This window comes from Tinamus guttatus, unplaced genomic scaffold, assembly GCF_059628265.1.
Source record: "Tinamus guttatus ecotype Peru unplaced genomic scaffold, ASM5962826v1 Tinamus_guttatus_pri_ptg000702l, whole genome shotgun sequence".
In the NCBI taxonomy this organism is placed as follows: domain Eukaryota; kingdom Metazoa; phylum Chordata; class Aves; order Tinamiformes; family Tinamidae; genus Tinamus; species Tinamus guttatus.
Window position 1 is genome coordinate 531141 of NW_028289236.1, and position 17353 is coordinate 548493.

Genomic DNA, 17353 nt, shown 5'->3' on the forward strand with positions numbered 1-17353 from the left:
TCAACCCTGAGAAAAGACAAACTGCTTAAAATTTGATCAAAAAGAAAACAAGCACGTAGGGAAAACATCTCTTTCTTTAATATGTCAGTTGTAGCCTATGAAAGTGAGACTTTTATATAGGAGTTGCGAGGCAACCTCAATTAGAATTTTATTTTCCTGTTTAAGGTTTCAATATTTGCAGGGATAATTACCATTCACCTCTTGTATTCTGCAGGACTTCCCCAAACAAACGTTCAGTCTGTCTTCAAGGAGGTTGATTTTGTGTTCGTTTTTTCAGCTCCTTGTCTTTATTAGCAAATCCATTTTTAAGTTTGAGTTTTCACTGCTTTTTCATTAGTTAATTATATTGTAATGTTTAGGTGCAGTCTGCTGGGATCTGTTTGGAGGTGGAGAGAAACACTTGAATTATTATTTTTTTTCATTGCAAGTTTTCTAAAAGTTTGTTTGCAAAGTCTGTTTTGAATCTAAATGAGTTTGTAATTTTCACCTCAAGTATTGAGCACGGGTGCTGTGTACTTAATCTCAACAAGCAAAACCTTTTAGATAAATGCCAGTAAGAGCAGAATAGGATCAGCCCTATCTTCTCCTTGGGAAACTGAGCATGCAGGTTAGCAGGAACATAAAATGTTGACAGCTGTAGCAGAAGAGTTCACCTGTGGGTACTGAATATACCCAAATACTGTCTGTAAATCGGCAATTGTCCTTGCTGGAAATGAGTGGAGACTGGGAGGACATTTAGGGAAAATGCCTGTGCAGGCCTGCCCTGTTCTTACAGCAGCTGCAAGGATGGGCTAGAGGGACCCTCGGTTTGGCCCTCTATGGATGCTGTTATGAGGATAATAGGAAAAAAATGTGTACTGCTGTGGTAAGGGATCAGAAACAGGCTAAGATAACATACTTCTACTCTGCTTTTGTCCTCAGACATACCATCTTTTTCAAATCTAAAGATAGAGGATCAGTAATGGTGTATTTAGGTATCTGAAAAATGAGAAGAATGAGTATAAGCGGTTGGATGTTAGATGGTTGGACTGTGCTTCGTTTGTGAAAAGCTTCTAATAGAGCTGAATGGGGGAACCCCATTTAGAGCCTCCCCTCACCAACCCTCGGTTCAAAACCTATGCTTGCTGCACAGGGTGGTCTGCAGAAGGAGGAGCCACTGTTGACCTCTGTTTTTGTCAGGTACTTAGTTGTTTTTGCTGATTCTGATCACCCTTGGTCACTTTTATCCTGTGAAAAGAGCTCGAGGGGGAGTGGGGAGAGACATATATGCAGTTTCCAGCCTTTTGCACAGTGGAACATAGCAACGTGTTTTAAGTAAGAGGAAACTTCTTATGGTTACTAATCTGCATAAGAAATAGCATTTGTTCAGTTAAATTTTCTTAGCTTTAGTAACTGAAACATCATATCTGGTTGAATGTCTCTTTTGGATGCGCGGACTTCGTGTATGTTTTTAACCTTGTGGCCCTCTGGTGTCTACCCAAGACGCAGATGCTCTGTGGATAGTGGTGGATCCTGAGGTCTGCACCAGCCTCTGATCCCGGATATTCATGGCCTGGAGACGGACAGGAGAGGAGCTGTGAATCTACCATGTTGCCGTCAAGCAAAGACTTTAGTCTGAAGCAGTTACTCTAAAACTCAGTCCACCTTTTTTCTCTCCCTAAGGTTTGTTTTGGAAGAGCAGTGTGGTACTACACTTGCATTTTCTCAGAGTCAGCTTGGACGTCTTGTCCTGGATTTCAGCCTCTCTCTTGGTTACAAGCATTCTTATGACCAGTGAAGTTGTCATTCAAGTGCTGAGAGCAGATGTGCTTTCCTGGGATTTAATATGTATTGTACGGACATTCTTGCAGTAGTATTTTTACAGATGCTTTTTATCTTTTGCCACTCACCAGTGCCAAGCAATCTTCTTTTACTTGATGTAGCATGATACTATTTTGATAAAAAGTGGATCTGGAAATGAATGCTTAACTAGAACCAGTGATTCTGACAGGGGAGTGGGGTGTATCTACCTTAGTATTTTAATTTGTATCAGGATTGTGCTTTTTGCAGCAAATCTCCTGGTGGTCTCCCCTTCTCTGTGTTACAGTTCGCCTTGCAGCACAGTCTGGGAGCACAGGCCTGATTCCCATTTGGATGAAATGAAACACGAATATGAGCTCTAGGAGCTCATCTGCCACCCGTGAGCTGGAGAGTGGATTGTGCCTCCGTGACTGATGAGTATTCAGCCTTTGATGAACCAGAAGCTAAATGGGACCTTTGACGGTGTCAGCAGCTTTGAGGAATGTGAAATGGAAAAATACAGCTGGCTTGAACAGAAGCGTCATGGTCTAGCTCAAGAGCTAGTGTGTCTTTGCTTCCAAAAAATTCAGATGGCCAGAGTCTTTCAGACTAGAGAGCCATCAAGGAAGTGGAGAAAATCCTTTCCTAGATCTGTAGCATCGCTTTGATGCAGAGACTAACGGCAGCGTGAGCACAGCAGTTCCTCTGTTGTTTTGAGAAGACTACCGAGTCCTTCTGACTAACTTAATGAAGAGTCAAAATCTCTCTGTATGAAATCTGCTTTTCGTGTGTATTTGAATCCTTTTGACGAGAAACAAGGAAATTATGTTAGATCCAGTTCTGCTGTTTATCATTATGATAAAAAGCTGGAAATAGCATGCTTCCTTCTGAAACATATTGCTGTATTTGCACAAAAGGAGCATTAGATGAAAGCTTTGGGGTGGTTTATCCCTCTTGATGCTTTTATATCAAAGTTAATTTCCATAGACTTCAGTACTGACGCGTGTGGATAGTGGGGTATAGTGAGTATTACTGTAGCTGTACCCAGATGTCTGGTGTTGCCTAGTTTCTCTTATCTGTTGAAGGCTATTTTTAGCAAGTAGTTGCTTTTTAAATTATGTGGTGGAAGTGAGTGAATAATCAGTATTTCATTCACTGTCCTTACGTATGCTTAAAAATAGTATTAACATAATCTTCTTATATGCTTTTCCTTCTTTTGCTCCTGAGTTCATAAAAGAAATCCAGTTCACTTAATAAGATCTGTGAATGAAGTTTTCTTAAAGTAAAGGAATTCTTTTGGATTTTGCTTGTATTTATTACTAAAACAATGATGTCTCTTTTTGAAAGACAGTGGCATATAACCTTTTTCCCTACTGCTAGCCCTGTTTGTTTTGAAATTGCTTGTTTTATGATGTCAAGAATTTTGCATAGTTTTGTGCTTATATACAGTCTTTGAAATATATATGTGTTTTACTTTGAAAGGAAAAGGAACATCTTGAAGCAAGCATCATGATTTGCATTTTAAGAGGGCTGATCAGCTGAAAATATGAAGGTGGTGATTGACCTATGCCTGTCCCCTAGGTCAGGAGATCAGCGTGGATCCTCTGCTGTCTGTGACAGGAAATGAAAGGTGACTTTTCACCTTTCTTGGTGCTGCCCGAGATGGATGGGGGGAGCTCCTGCAGAGCTAGGCTCTGCTGCACATAATGGCCAAAAGGGCATTGGTGGCTCTTAATCCCTTGCGCTAAATGCTGGTGAACGTCACAGTGATGAAGCCAGGAGCAAGGGTGTCTTCTGTGTGGTGGTGATGTCCGTGCGGTTGCCTTGCCTGGGCCAGGTGTAGGGTGTTGGTGGCTGCCGAGGATTGAGGAATTACTGTATTCCTCCTTCATGTTATTTCCCTAGAGAGGACGGATATTGGTTTTGGTCTGTAACTCCAGGGATTTTCAGGGTTCCTTGAAATTCCTAAGGTGACGTGGGCTGAAGTGAAACAGGAACTGGTCAGGAGGCCTGTTGGAATAGGGAGAGAAGCCCACTGAGAGTTTCTCCCGCTGGCATGAGTTGGATCTGGTTTGGGAATAGATTTCTGACGCGACGCTCTTGATTCCGGAGCAGCGCCACAGACGTAGTGTCTGGTGACCGCTGCACGAAGCGCTCCGAGTGCGGCGTTAGTCGCAGGGTGCGGCACCCCCTGACTGCGCCGCGCGGCCGGCTCCTCAGGCGCGGGGGGTGTTCGCCAAGGAAGCACATGAGGAAGCCAAGAGACCTGGGCAGTCGCAGCAGAGTGGGCCGCGGCGCGGGGGGCAGGGAGCTCTCCATGGTAGCGGGGGGCTGGCGGCACCGCTCCCGGCCACCCTGGAGCCAAGCGGCAGCGAAGCCGCCTGAGTCATTCAGGCCCGTTCGGCCTCATCAGCTGATGGCTGCGGGATCCCACGGGCTCCTGGAAGCAGGATTGTCTGCGCGGATGATCTTGGAGCAGCCCTGGAGGGGTAATGCTTTGTATTAGGCTAAAGGATTTGGCTCTGAGAAAATTGATGAGCTTTCAAGATTAGACTGGAGGGCTGCTGATTCAGAGGATTGCTAGATTGCCTCTTGCTTTAACGGGAGTCTAGGTAATTGTGCAGAAGTGGCAGGGATTGAAGGACAAAAAAATGTCATGTGTCCCTGAATAGCTGCCTGCACAGAGATATTTAGTCCACTGTTTTGATTTTACCATAACCCAAGCTGTATGTCGGAGTTACGTCCTCCTGAGGAGAGCAGAACTTGACTGATTTTGGAAGTCACTTTGAAAATTTTGCAAGATGGACTCTTCACCCTAGTTTCCTCAAAATACAAAGGTTGCGCGGTCACTGTATTAAACTAATACACTCCTCGGTTTGCTGAGAGGCTTCAATACGCCACAAATTTAAATTGTGAACTTTAGCCCATGGTAACATTTCCTGGAGACTGAGTACACATGCTCTTAAATAAACAGAACCAGCGTTTATATAACCCCCTTCAGAGTCACGGAATAGTTGAAATTGGATGGGACCTTTGGCGATGATCTAGTGCAGGGAGGCTGATCCTGCTTTCGAATATCTCCAAGGATGGAGACTCCACAGCTTCTCTGGGCAGCCTGAGACATACAGAACAACCATAGCAATTGGAAGAAAATCATATTTTTCCCTAGCAGAAGGCAGGAAGTACTAGCGTTTAGCTGCAGACTTGCTGTGATCAGGAAACAACGAAGAATAACTGAACTATGAGCCGTCCTGACAAAATGAGCATGAATTACTGAAAGGGGGATACAGCTTTGTCACTGTTTGCTCTTTTTGCTGCCGAATCGCAGTCATCATTTTGTATAAATTTAAACTATACCCACAACCAGCTTTTTGCCTGGGGAGTATGGGGTCAAGTTGATGATGGTGGTTGTGAGATGAGTCACATTATTTCATGACATGGGGGTATGTTGATTGTTCCAAAAAAGAAATGTGTAAAACAGCACAGCCCTCTCAGTTTTCTGAAAACAGTAGCGTTTCCCAGATGCGGAGGAGTTCGGGAAAATGAATACGAACATATATTTTTACATCCACTGCTGCTCAAGAAGTACATGAACTTCTGGTACCTCACAGTTTGTCAGACCTCCATTTTGTTGCTCGGGTAGCATTGGTGGTGAGCACGTCATTAGTACATGTGCAGTGGGATAGTTTGGAATAAATGGCTTTTGGCCCAGCTGTTCAAGGCTTTACAGGAGGTTTTCACCTCTCAGATTTAGAATCCTGGCTTTTTGTGTAGTGAACATTGACGTGCAGGTTTAGGTTATCCTGCAGAGAGCGATTTTCTGAATGAATTGCTTCCTTTCTGCTTCAAAGAAAATGTATGCAGTCTCTGTCTCGATAGGTGTAGGCATGCATAGAATTTTTTTATGCTCATTTCCATGAGCAGAATCAGAATTTCCATCTAAATATAACTTGTATGCAGTATTTCACCCTGTTCCCGCCGCAGCTGCGGTGGAGTCAGGACAGCAAGCAGCGCTCGCGCTGCAGGACATTCACTGCCGCGTTCCCATTCCTGGGGCCGCAAGCGGGAGAATCTTCTGCGTGGGCGAGGGGCATGGCAGAGCCAGAGGAGGAATGTCGTGCCAGTTCATGGGACAAGGACATGGGAAGGAAGATGGCAGAACTGCCCCCTGTAGTTGCAGGCGCAGTGACCTGCCTGTGGTTTTGGCCCGGAGGTGGAATCACGCGGGCCCAAGAAGGAGCCCTGGCTTTCAGAATAACGGCCGCCAGGTGCCCCTGTGGGCCCTGGCTGAAGGCTGGTTTCTGCGACCTTCTCCTGCTGCCATGCTGTGATGGGAGCTCCCGCCGAGCGGCGATGCTGCCTGCAGACAAACCTGCCCCGCGGCCTGGTGCGCTCGACTCAGAGTCCTGACGGCTGCTGCCCTCCAGCGGGCACGCGGGGGACACGGGCCACTCTCCACGGCCTTGAGTTGTCCTCGGTTGTAAATTTGGGGATGGCCATAGGGTAATAAGTGTGCTCTGACTAAGGAGCTCTGAGGCTTTTGCAGTATGTGGCAATCTGACCTGGAAGAGGTTTGTTGTTTCGTGCCTTCGTGCATAAGGCCTCGTGTGGTTGCGAACTGCTCGCTCTCCTGGGACGGGTGGCTGCTTTCTGTACGCTCCCTCCGCCTGTCCCTGGCACAGTCCTGTTCTCTTTGTGCTGTGAGACTGAATAGGCCAAGCTCTTGTCTTCCCCAGCCGGCAGCGTGTGGCAAAGGTCTGGTCTTCTGTGCTCCAGTGTGATCATAGAAGGTGTCGTTTTGGGAAGGATCTCTGGAGACCTGCAGTCCACCCTGGCTTAAAGCAGGCGAAATGTCAAAATTGGATCTAACTGCTCAGGGCCTTTTCCCTTTGACTTTGGAAACTCTCCAGTCTGAGAAACCGTATTAGCAAATTTTCTCCAGACCAAAAAAAAAAAAAAAAAAGCCTTGCGGCACGACTCAGTGTCCTCTCTCTTTTAAGCCTGACAGTCTAGAAATCTCCATCATCTCTGGCAGAACTAAGAATTTATTAGGGCGTTCTATCAAATCCAGACTGATTTATTTTTATTGATAGGAGAGTGTTAACAACTCTGACTCTGTCACCTCCCATTTGTTTGATTATAGTATTAAAAGAAGTGGAGTTTCTTGAGAGATGGACAGTGTAAAAAGCCTTTGAAAATCCAGGTCAGTGCGGCTGCTTCTAACCTGTGTTTTTTGATCCAATCAGGGATTTCTTATAAACCAATATGCACTTTTCTTTTTTTCCTTTGAGGATATCATGGTCATTTGCTTTATGAAACGATGGTGCAGGTTGTTGTCATGTATTTATTGTTTAGCCAGTTTGCAGATAAACATGGGTTCAACATGATATAAAAGTAACACTGCCCAATCCTCCTTAGACAGTTGACAGACTGGACAACCTAGTTGTTTTGTTGAGAATTGTCATCTTGAATTTCTCTAGACCTCAGGCATTGCAGGCGCATCTTTAGAAATGGTGAACCTCAATTCCCCAAAGTCATGCGGGTTCCCAGAAATCTCCTGATCTTCCGTTACTGTTCAGCCTACTCCTCGCAGGGTCGCTGTGGTAAAGGGGTCCTTCTCCTGTTGCTCTGCAAGGATTTATTTTTTGCCATGCTCAACAGTCGGATCAACCAAAATACTGCAGCTGTTTCCACTGCTTGTGCAAGATGCAAACGAAATCTCTTCCTGATGAGAGTCAGATGAAGCAGACTGGTTCTGGATCTCCCACTCTACTGCAAAGTGGTTTTCATTTCTCTTCATTTTTTTCTTAGTAACTGAGAACAATAACTTACAGCTCAGCATACATTTCAGTGTGTTTTATTTAAAAGCAATTAATATCTATTTAAAGTGCTTTTTACCTTCAAAAACTTGGAAATAGTTGGAATCTTTGTATCTTCCACCATTAATATTTGCCCAGCTTTCCCAGTTACTGCAGTTACAACCCCAAAGTTCCCCTGAGGTTTTAGCAGACTGATCCTTGAGAGAAGCAAGGGAGAATGCTAATGTTCATGTCCTGCCATTCCTGAGCTTTGGTGCTGGGATGATTTGAATCCTATATTCGGAGCTTTTGCTGAGCAAATACCTTTCAGACAAAAATGAGCCTACTAGCCATGAACTGTAACTACAACTTCAGCACATGCCATATATTAAGTTTCCTGTAACTGAAACTCTCACAAGTGCCCAGCAGATTAAATCTCTTCCCTGAAGTGTTGCTTTTTTTTTTTTTTTTTTCCTCTCTCCTATTTGCCTTGCTTAGAGCTTCTTTGGGGCCACTTTGCATAATTTAGTTAATTGGTAAAGTAGACCTAAATACTCCAACTCCAATTAGCGCTGCAGTTCCCCTTGTTAAGTTTAAGCAGCTTAAGCAATTGTTTGGAGGGAGCAACTCGGAGCATTTCTTAATATATATTCAACAAATGCTTTGTTCTGTGCAGACTATTGTGACTTTCACCTGCATCACACAGTCTTTCTCCCTCTTTCTCTCCTTCTCCAATCCTATCCAAGCTGTCTCACATGTTCCCCTTGCTGATTTTTGTCAAACTCACTGAGCAGTGTTACTATTTCTTGAGTAAGAAAAGAATGTCGAGTACGGTTTCTGCCCAACACAGGCGTAGAAAGTTCTGTAGGTGCAATGTTATGGCATCCGCTCTGCCCGCAAAACAAAAAGGTGTCTATGGCAGCCATACAGGTATTTAATATAGAGAAGCACAAGGGACTACATTAGGAAAGAGTTTGAGTCATTTTTGTACTGAAGAGATCCCATATAGCCCATTGTAACTGTCCCATCATGAAGGCTACGGACTTAAGTGACTAGAAGTTGAGCCTCCTTGAAAGCGAGCTCGTCCTTCTTCAGGTTTACTCCTATAGGTAGTGGGGGGAGGGAAAAATAGAAATACCATTTTAGAAGTGAAAGATGGCACTTTCTTATTCTTAGAAACCAGCAGCTGGTTCTTGCAAAAATATTTCAGGGATGACACACACACACACACGTTATCCAGAAAGCTGCCAATATGAAAATACAAGACTGGCAGCAACTCTTTCCTGGGAAACATTAGCTGTCTCAATCTTGCTGGATTAGCTTGCTATGGAGCACTTCTCTGGAATGCTGGGGTAGCCTGGGCCTAGACCTCTGAGGAGGAGCAAACCCCAGTTAAAGTCTGAGCATTGCTTCCTCGGACTCCAGCTTCACGGGGCAGCTCAGGAGATACCTCTTCTGCTGTCATACTGCAGCTTGTGTAGGACAGGGAATGAAATTCCTTGTCTGTGCTGCACCAGATGTAACACCCTGGTTGGTGTTTCTATGTGAGCAGAATAGGTTTGCCTGCTTGGATTTCATGGACAGGGTTTTTTCTCCTTATCCTCTGTCAGGTGTAGGTGGGTAAGCCTATTTCCACTTTATATTCTGCTTTTTAAATTGAGCAATAAACAGTGGATGTTCTACAGTTGGTCTCGCTTCCAGGAGCTGCTTGAAGCTTCATCCCACCTTGTGAATCAGTTGTCCATCCCTGGCTTCATCAGAAATTATTCGGTCTGCCGCATGGCTTAAAGCAGCATTGGAGGGACAGTGATGTTGGAAGCAGCTGACAGCAGTGGTTTGTGTTTCTTGCTGACAGTGCAGATCTGCTGCAGACCCACGGCAGGCCCGGAGCGGCCCGGGGAGCATTCGCCTCGGGAGAGAGCGGCCTGCTCGGGAAGGCCCTCGCTGCTCCTTCCCTCGTGGTTGTGAGGAGCCTCGCTCATGACTTAAAGCGGAAGGGAGAACGAGATACAGTCCAAAGTCGTATTTTTAGCTGGTGTTTTGTAAATGATTAATTTTCCCGTTGTCTCAAAGACCTAATCTCGAAGTGTCACCTCCCTTTTGGGCTAGCAAAGGGCCACCGCACTCTGTTTAACAGCAGAGGTCTATGAACAAGAGGTGGTTTCAGCAGCCTGGGAAGAGCAGCAACGCAGCGGATGGGAGAAATAGTGAGTAGAAGACTTTACTGAGCAGGTACAGGGATTTGATTTGTGACTGTAGCTTCCTAATATTTTTTAATGAAGGGTACAAGATGAAACACAGGAAGTTCCATCTCCATGTGAGCAAGAACTTATTTACTGTGGGGGTGAACAGGCTGCCCAGAGAGGCTGTGGAGTCTCCTTCTCTGGAGATCTTCCAAACCCACCTGGATGCCACCCTGTGCCACATGCTCTAGGTGTCCCTGCTGGAGCAGGGGGGTTGGACTAGATGACTCCTAGAGGTCCCTTCCAACCTCAGCCATTTTGTGATATAATCTAGTGTTTTTGAACAGTGATAAACTGAATGATAAATGTTTTACCTCTTCTCTCTAAACACTGATTGCCGAAACATTTTCACAGAGTCTAATGTTAAGGTACAAAGTACCCATTTAGTCTGTGTTAAGTTTGCCTCTGCCTTGTGGAGCAAATGATATATTCTCACATTTTCATGATAACAGAGGACTCCAAACAATAGACTGGATCCTGCAGTCACCCCCATGGTAGTAGAGACAGCAGTTGCTTTCCCTGTAAACTCAGGAGTTTTTGCATCTTTATGAAGCATCTTCCAGGGCCAGAGCTGGTCAGGGAGGCTGGAGCAGGTGGGTCACCCATCCCTACTGGAGCAGCCGCCTTCCCTGGGCAGATGCTCCCTAGCATGTGCTGGGAACTGTCATGGGATGGTAGAGCAGAGCATTCGCTTTGAATTGTTTTCTGAAGTGTGATGACTTTGTAATTCAAAAGTTGCTGCTTCATCTCAAGATTGCAGTATCATACTATCTCATTTTTACTTATATTTAAAGTAGTTAAATGAGTAATGGAAAGTTTAAACATTAGCTCTAGTAGAATTGCAAAAACTAAAGTTAAGGTCTGGATTCCCTAAAAGATCTTTATGTTAATCATACTTATCTTAATATTTCCTTTGACATCAAGAATGTTCTGTTCTTAGGTGACTTTTTTTATAGAATGTGTATTGTGATTTGTGAAAATAGAAAGTTACCTCAAAATCTTTGAATTTTGCAATAATGTTGCTTCAATATTAAAATTTCATATTTAATAAGTCTTTTAGCTATCATAAGTTGTCACATCAACATAATTTTCAAATGCTGGGAATCACAAAATCAAACAAAAGTGATATTGACTGATATTGTGTAAATTTGATGCCAGACCGTTTTTAATGACAGAATATTTTAGAAAATAAGAATTTTTAGTTTTAAAATTTTAAATCATTCCCATGCAGTTTTGGATCCTTGACTATGCCAGAATAAGTGCTGGATGTAATCCTATTTGATACTTGCAGCAAAAGCAGTAGCAGTTGAAAGGTTAACTGTAATTTCACTAAGTGACATCTGTGTTTTTCTGCTCTTGGTGAGGAGCTGCTGGATTGCCATTTTGAAATGTCAATGAACTTGGTTTCAGTTTATTGTCCACAATTTCTTTTTGTAAATACATTAAAAAGTAAAAGAAAGATTTTGTGATGAGGGATGGAAATTCAGTTGAAAGAAATGCTGTATATAAAGGACATGCTGTTAAAGCTAGCTAAAAATAGCTTAAGGCACTTGAGGACACTATAGTCTTTACTTCAAGTTTGTGTGGAGTATAAACTACGCTTAGTGTTTTTATCAATCTCAATATGTACGTTCATTTTTTGTCTTCTGTGACAGGCTAATTTTGTCTTATGAGCAGCTTGTCTTGAGATGGAGGCAGGCTCAGCTATTGATCCCTTTGGAAAGCGGCACTTGGAAGCAGGAAGTTGAAAGAGAAGATGCTGCAGAGAACCATGCAGAACACACACATTCTAAAAATTAAAAGCAACCAAACAAAAATCCCTATCAGTTGAATTTACTGAACCACTGGGGTGCCTGCATTCACTAGTGACTGGGCATAGGAATGCACCCATGGCTTAGGTTGTAGGAAAGACTTTCAGTTATTTGCCTTCATCTGGTACTGCATAATTCAAAAGAAAACTACTAAACAAGCAGAGCAAAGCAAGGAAATGTTAGGTAAAGATTAGGTCACATTATATATTTTTAGAGGAGTTGGTTTGTCCCTGTGATTCATCGGCGTATAATTAGATTGAGTGAAAATTTGCACAATTACAACATAGTTCTTTTAAATATAATCTCAATTAGATTCTTCTGCTAGGGAAGAACATGAAGTCTGTTCTTTCTTGGTCAAAATATTGAATCAATTTGGCATGGTGCTAAATTGCTTAACGCCTATTTGGAATATGTTTATACGTGGCTTTGCCTAAAAATTCTTTGTTTTTATGTATGTAATGCAAATACATTTTGCTATTTTTGTCAACCTGTGAAAGTAAAAATCTGTTTTAAATGCCATCCTCCAGATTAGATGCTGCACCAAAGTGAAGTCTCCTGTAGTAACGTAGTAAAACTGGTTGGATATTTAACTTTCAGCTGAGGGTTTTCATCTATCTGCTCCCTAACTTTGGGCCTCTAGACTGCAAGCCATTTTTCTCTACCGGAAGATTCAACCTTTTGACGCTGTTGATTTTACTGGATATATCAGTAGCTATTAGAAGAAGTATTGAATTAAAATAATTTAATATAGTCTTAATGCTTTTTTGAAAATGTCAGATTAAGATGGGGCCTATTTTCTGCCTAATGGACAGGGCTCTCAGTCCTGGTTTCACTGATCATGATGGTAGTGCAAGAAAAGAACAAGTTCTTCAAGCAGTGGAGTTGTTAACTATAGGAGAGCAGCATCCTTTTAAGGATGGAAATCTTCACTGGTTAAGGAAGTCCTATAGTCTTCCTCCTTTCCCCAGGATTTTTAGGACTGCTGACTAAGCAGTGGGGATCTCCAGTTTTACTTGGGGGTGTTTTTTGGTAGTTTTCTGCTGAGGAGATGATAAAAGGGCTGGCAGTTGAGCTGTGTGAGAAAGGAGTGTTGGCTGGTAAGGCGTGAGGGGCAGTCCGTGGCGCACAGCAACGGCTGTCGCGTCCCTGATGAAATTCCCATTGTCTGGATAAAGCCTTGAAGCCTTTTCAGTTTTCAGTATTTTTAAAAAGTTAGTGTTTTTAGAAACCTGTAAAGAAATGAAGATAGCTTCATCATGACAGCATGTTCATCAGAGGGGCTTCAGGTATCCTTTGCTGCACTGGGAGAAGTCACTCTGGGTATGTTTCCTTTCCCCCCCACCCCTAGTCTTTAGTACAGAAATGGACAGTTTAGCACAGTTTTTGGAAGGCTGGCTAGGCAAAGCACTTGTCCCAGCTCTTTCATCTCTGAGTTTAATTCACTGTGTTTTTGTTTTGCTTTGTTTTTTTTCTCCTCACCAGTGTAACTCGTGCTCTGGCAGCCAAATAGAGAGCTATGGTGAATGCTGTCTACCTGCTCTATCTAGCATTGCTTGTATTAGTTATTTCTTGTTTGTATGTTTTTTGTTTTTTTTTTTCTTTTCTTTTCTTTTTAGTTGTTATGCCAAAATCTAAGATGAAGAGGAAGAGCCCTTCCTTGGCTTGTTTTTTTTAAGCCTTTATTTTAGTGTTGTCTGTCATTCTAAAATTATATTAAACCGATAATCATATTTTCAGAGGAAGCAAATGCCAATAAAGCAGGGGTGTACATATATATTTGAGACCTGTGCTGGAAGAGATGCTTCAGGGACTGAGGATTTGTGGACTGCCTTTTCATAGCCATGCGGTGCTGGTGTTGCTTGGTGCTGAGCTGCTCGGGGGAGCTGGTTCTGGCACTTGAACACCAGTTTCTCTTCCAGAAAAAGGGCCCAAGAGGCATGTTATTCCTTCAGCTAAATGCTGAACTATCAGAGTGCCACCAGACAGAGACAAGCAGGAAATGTGGAAGATTAGAGGTTTGTGCCAGGCATATATCTATGCTGTTGCCATGTCCACATTGCAATATTTTCCTTTCGTTCCTCTTTAGTGCCCATCCGAAGACGTAAATCAAAAATCCCCTAGAGACTTTAAGTTTCAAAATAATTTGAAATTTGATCTGTGTAGTGCCAGCAATGGTTCTGGAAAACCGTTGTCATAAAAGCTAAAACCAACTCTAATGATACTGAAGGTCTGTGGGCCTATCTCTGGCAGTGGATGGTTAGGGATGAGCACAGGAACAGGACAGCCATGTGATAAGTTCTCTGAATATTCTCCCAGCCTCTAAAACATGTGGCTTGGGGTCTTCCTGAGCTAGAAGGTTGCAGTGGAATTAAGGAGACTTTTTTTTTGCTCTTTGCTACTGTAGTTCTTGCACGGAAGAGACATGACTGCTGACCTGTATTGACCCTTTGAAATAGCTTGATTGCACTCCGTTAAAGGAAGACTGAGGATTTAAAAGGGCTCATGATTATCTGTATAGCCCACTGCTCTTCTTTTAGCCTAATACTTTCAGGCAGGATATTAGGAGCAAGACGAATCTGCTATGACTTGCACGCACATCTCTTCTCCTCCTGCCTGTGGAGCTGGGGGAGCTGCAAGTTTGCCTGTTTCCTCATGAGCAGCAGTGGTGGCCAAAGACACCTACTGGAGATGTCAGAAGACTTGGGCCCGAGATCAAAGCCTGTGAGACACGCTATGATGGGGTGCTCAGGTAATACCGACTAGACCAACAAGCAGAGATGGAAAATGCAAGTCAACGAGCTCCCTCACGCACTGGTTTTGGCCTCTAGCACTCCTTTTCTTCGTGTTTTGTCAAAGGCTTTGTTGGCAAGTGTGGAAGTGTTTTAGATTCCTTTCTAACCCCAGATTTCCCAACACCGGGACCCCATGAAGTTTGGAAAACATTTCAGTTCTGTTTAGTCAAGCTGTAAGAGGGTGAGAACTTGTTACTTGAAACCCTGCTTGACAAAATAATCATAAATAAACCACGCTCTGCACAGGCCTCTAACACAATGAGGTCTTGCCACACATGTCCTGGATAGTTAGTTTCTGCACAGCAGGCTCTGTGGACATGCAGAGCCACTTGGTTTAATGTTTTCAGCTCATGATGAACTACCGCATGTACTGAGAGAATCTCCAGCCTACCTCAGGGTCTCTGTGTACGAACGGGTGGGATGGAAAAGCTGGGTTTTCGTTTGGAGAAGCATCGTTCCTGCCTGTGGCTGCCAGGGCAAGTGAGGTGAAGTATAAGCAACCTAGAAAATGAATATTGGCACAGCTTCAAGGCTGCATCTGGGTTTAATTGATGAAAAAATGAGATTACAGATTTAGTGGATTTTGAGTCCTCTTTCTTTTGCATGCCTGTCGTTAGTTTTAATAGACATTCCCAAGTTTGCTGCAGAGGTTGACTTGCAGGTAGCTTTTTCTCTGCTGGTTTGAGTACATGTTTCTACCAGGTACAAAATAAACTCTGCATCTTGCACATCCCTGCAACCACTGCAGTGGCTTAATGTTTTCTTAGTTGGGTTCTAAAACAACTCTAGTTTATAATAATATAAATATTCAATCCTTATTTAAAAATTGCTACCAGTGTGTTGTCTCAGGATTGATTATAAATTTTATTAAGGCTAAAATAGTATGGTTGTGTTTTTATGGATTATTGGTGTCATTGGAAAATGACACCATAAAGTGTTGGGAAATTTAAATGTATTTGGGGGGGAAAAAGCAATAAATATTTTAGTATACTGCTTTATTGTATTGAATGATTTCTTGTCTAGCTTGACTGGAATATTTTCATGTGTGATAGTTGCATTCCTGAGTTGGTCTGGTCCGTGGCTGTACAGCCTGAGTGTAATGTGTCAGTGAATGTTTTTGTAGTGAACCAGCTCCCTCTTATGGGCAGCATAACATTAGAGAATGTTGTCTTCAGGATACAGAGATCAAAATCCTTTAGAGTACTGGGTATATTTTGGAAAGTAAAGGTAGTGTTCACCCACGTGTATTTTGGTAGAATATAGCAAAAAGGCCATTCTTTTACCAAGACAGCAGCAGTGCAGGTTACATGTGTTTGTGGAAATAAAAAATAAAATAATTTCTCAATAAATTACCCCTTCCCACTATCTTGATCTCTCTTACCCCAAATCTGCTGTTCATTTCTCCTCTCCACTGGCAGCAGCCAAAGCACTTTGCAATTCTGTAGGCACTTGCAGAGACCTCAGGATGATGTTAGTAGTATCGAGAAATTGTCGTTTTAAACAGGAGTTGTAACATGAGGCATTGATTATGTGGGTTAAGCTATATCAACCACTACAAGTGACATTTAAGACTTAGAAAAACAAAAGAAATCTAACAAGGTGTTGACTGTAGGTTTGTTTGCAGCATATATGATAACCCGCAAGTTACTTTTGATTTAAGCCAGTATTGGCCAAATTTCCTGCTGACCTTTCTGCTAGAAGTTGCAAAGTTTGCAGGCAGAATTTTGTTAAATAACTGTATATACCTCTTTTATGCTTCTTACCCCAGTGCTAAGCATCCTCAAGCTTTATTTTTGGGGATAGGAATGTCCTGAATTTTGTTTTTCCCCTTCCTTTGCTGGGGTTGCCGGACAGTGGGCTCTGTGATTGATGGATGTGCAATATGTAGTGTGCATTCTCATAAAACCAGAAATTTCTCTCTTGGAAGGTCAGAAGTTGCCAGCTGTAATGCACTTAAAAAGAATACTAACCGTTTCCTTTTTTTTTTTTCTTTTTTTTCAGGTTGCAGAATCAGCATGCCTTTCTAATAGTTAAAAAGGTAAGCAGGCCAAGTCTACAAACACGTAGTGATGCCCTTTTTTTGATGGGTGCGTTGCAATTGCAAGCTGGAGGAAAGAAAATTTCCATATGTGCAGAGGAAATTCCTCTTAACTTTTAAGGAGTCAAATATTATAGCAGTTATGCTTGTAAAGAAAAAATTCTCAAGAAGTTTGAATCAAAACAGTCTGAAAATGAGTGTAGGGCCTTGAAAATACTTATTCCTTGAAATACCTGCAAAAGTTTACAAAGCACTTTGACCACAAATCATTATTTATTTATAATTTAATGCATCGAATATGAAAAGTTGGCTTACAAGACTCGAGGGAATAAAGTCTGGTCTTGGAGCCTTATGTATTGCAGTATGTCATACCTGGGTAGTTATTACTGGAGGTTTTGAAATGTTTAACAAAATGTCAGAAAATGCTCGTCCCTGATGTGCCTGTTAAATAGGGTGTCTCCCTTGCAAAGCTTCCTAAGGCTTTTCAGATTAAATTTCTGTATCTGTCTATTACTGAAAATAAGTTTTGTTTCATTCCGTGTTTGAGCCAAGCTTGGTAACTCAGCCATGGGAAAGCAGGAAATACTTGTTCTTTATATGACCACTTTACCAGCCTGACTCTTTCTGATATTTCTTCCAAGGAAACCGCTTAACCGCTTTTCTCTTTTGCACTACTGGGTAGCTGCAACCATCATCTTTTAAATTATGATAAAAATACTACTGTTGCTTGGAGATCAAGACTGCTCTGTTTTCCTCTCTGAGCTGCTACCACATCTAGCAGCTAGTTTAAGATGCTACCTCAGCATCTTAAGCATTAGCCAGCAAAAACAAGTCATTGGTAGCCAAAGCAAAACCTCTCATTCAGTTTATATTCAAAAATGGCTTGTTGTCA

The 17353-nt window shown here is 42.6% G+C and overlaps 1 protein-coding gene across 1 annotated transcript in view; it reads left to right on the forward strand.

Annotated features, from left to right (window-relative positions):
* Positions 1-17353, forward strand: part of ADARB1 (adenosine deaminase RNA specific B1) — a 65943-nt gene that overhangs the window by 5595 nt on the left and 42995 nt on the right. Inside the window, exon 2 of the mRNA XM_088536715.1 lies at positions 16425-16461. The gene's annotated coding sequence lies outside the window, so the exon portion shown is untranslated. The remainder of the gene's footprint in view (positions 1-16424; positions 16462-17353) is intronic.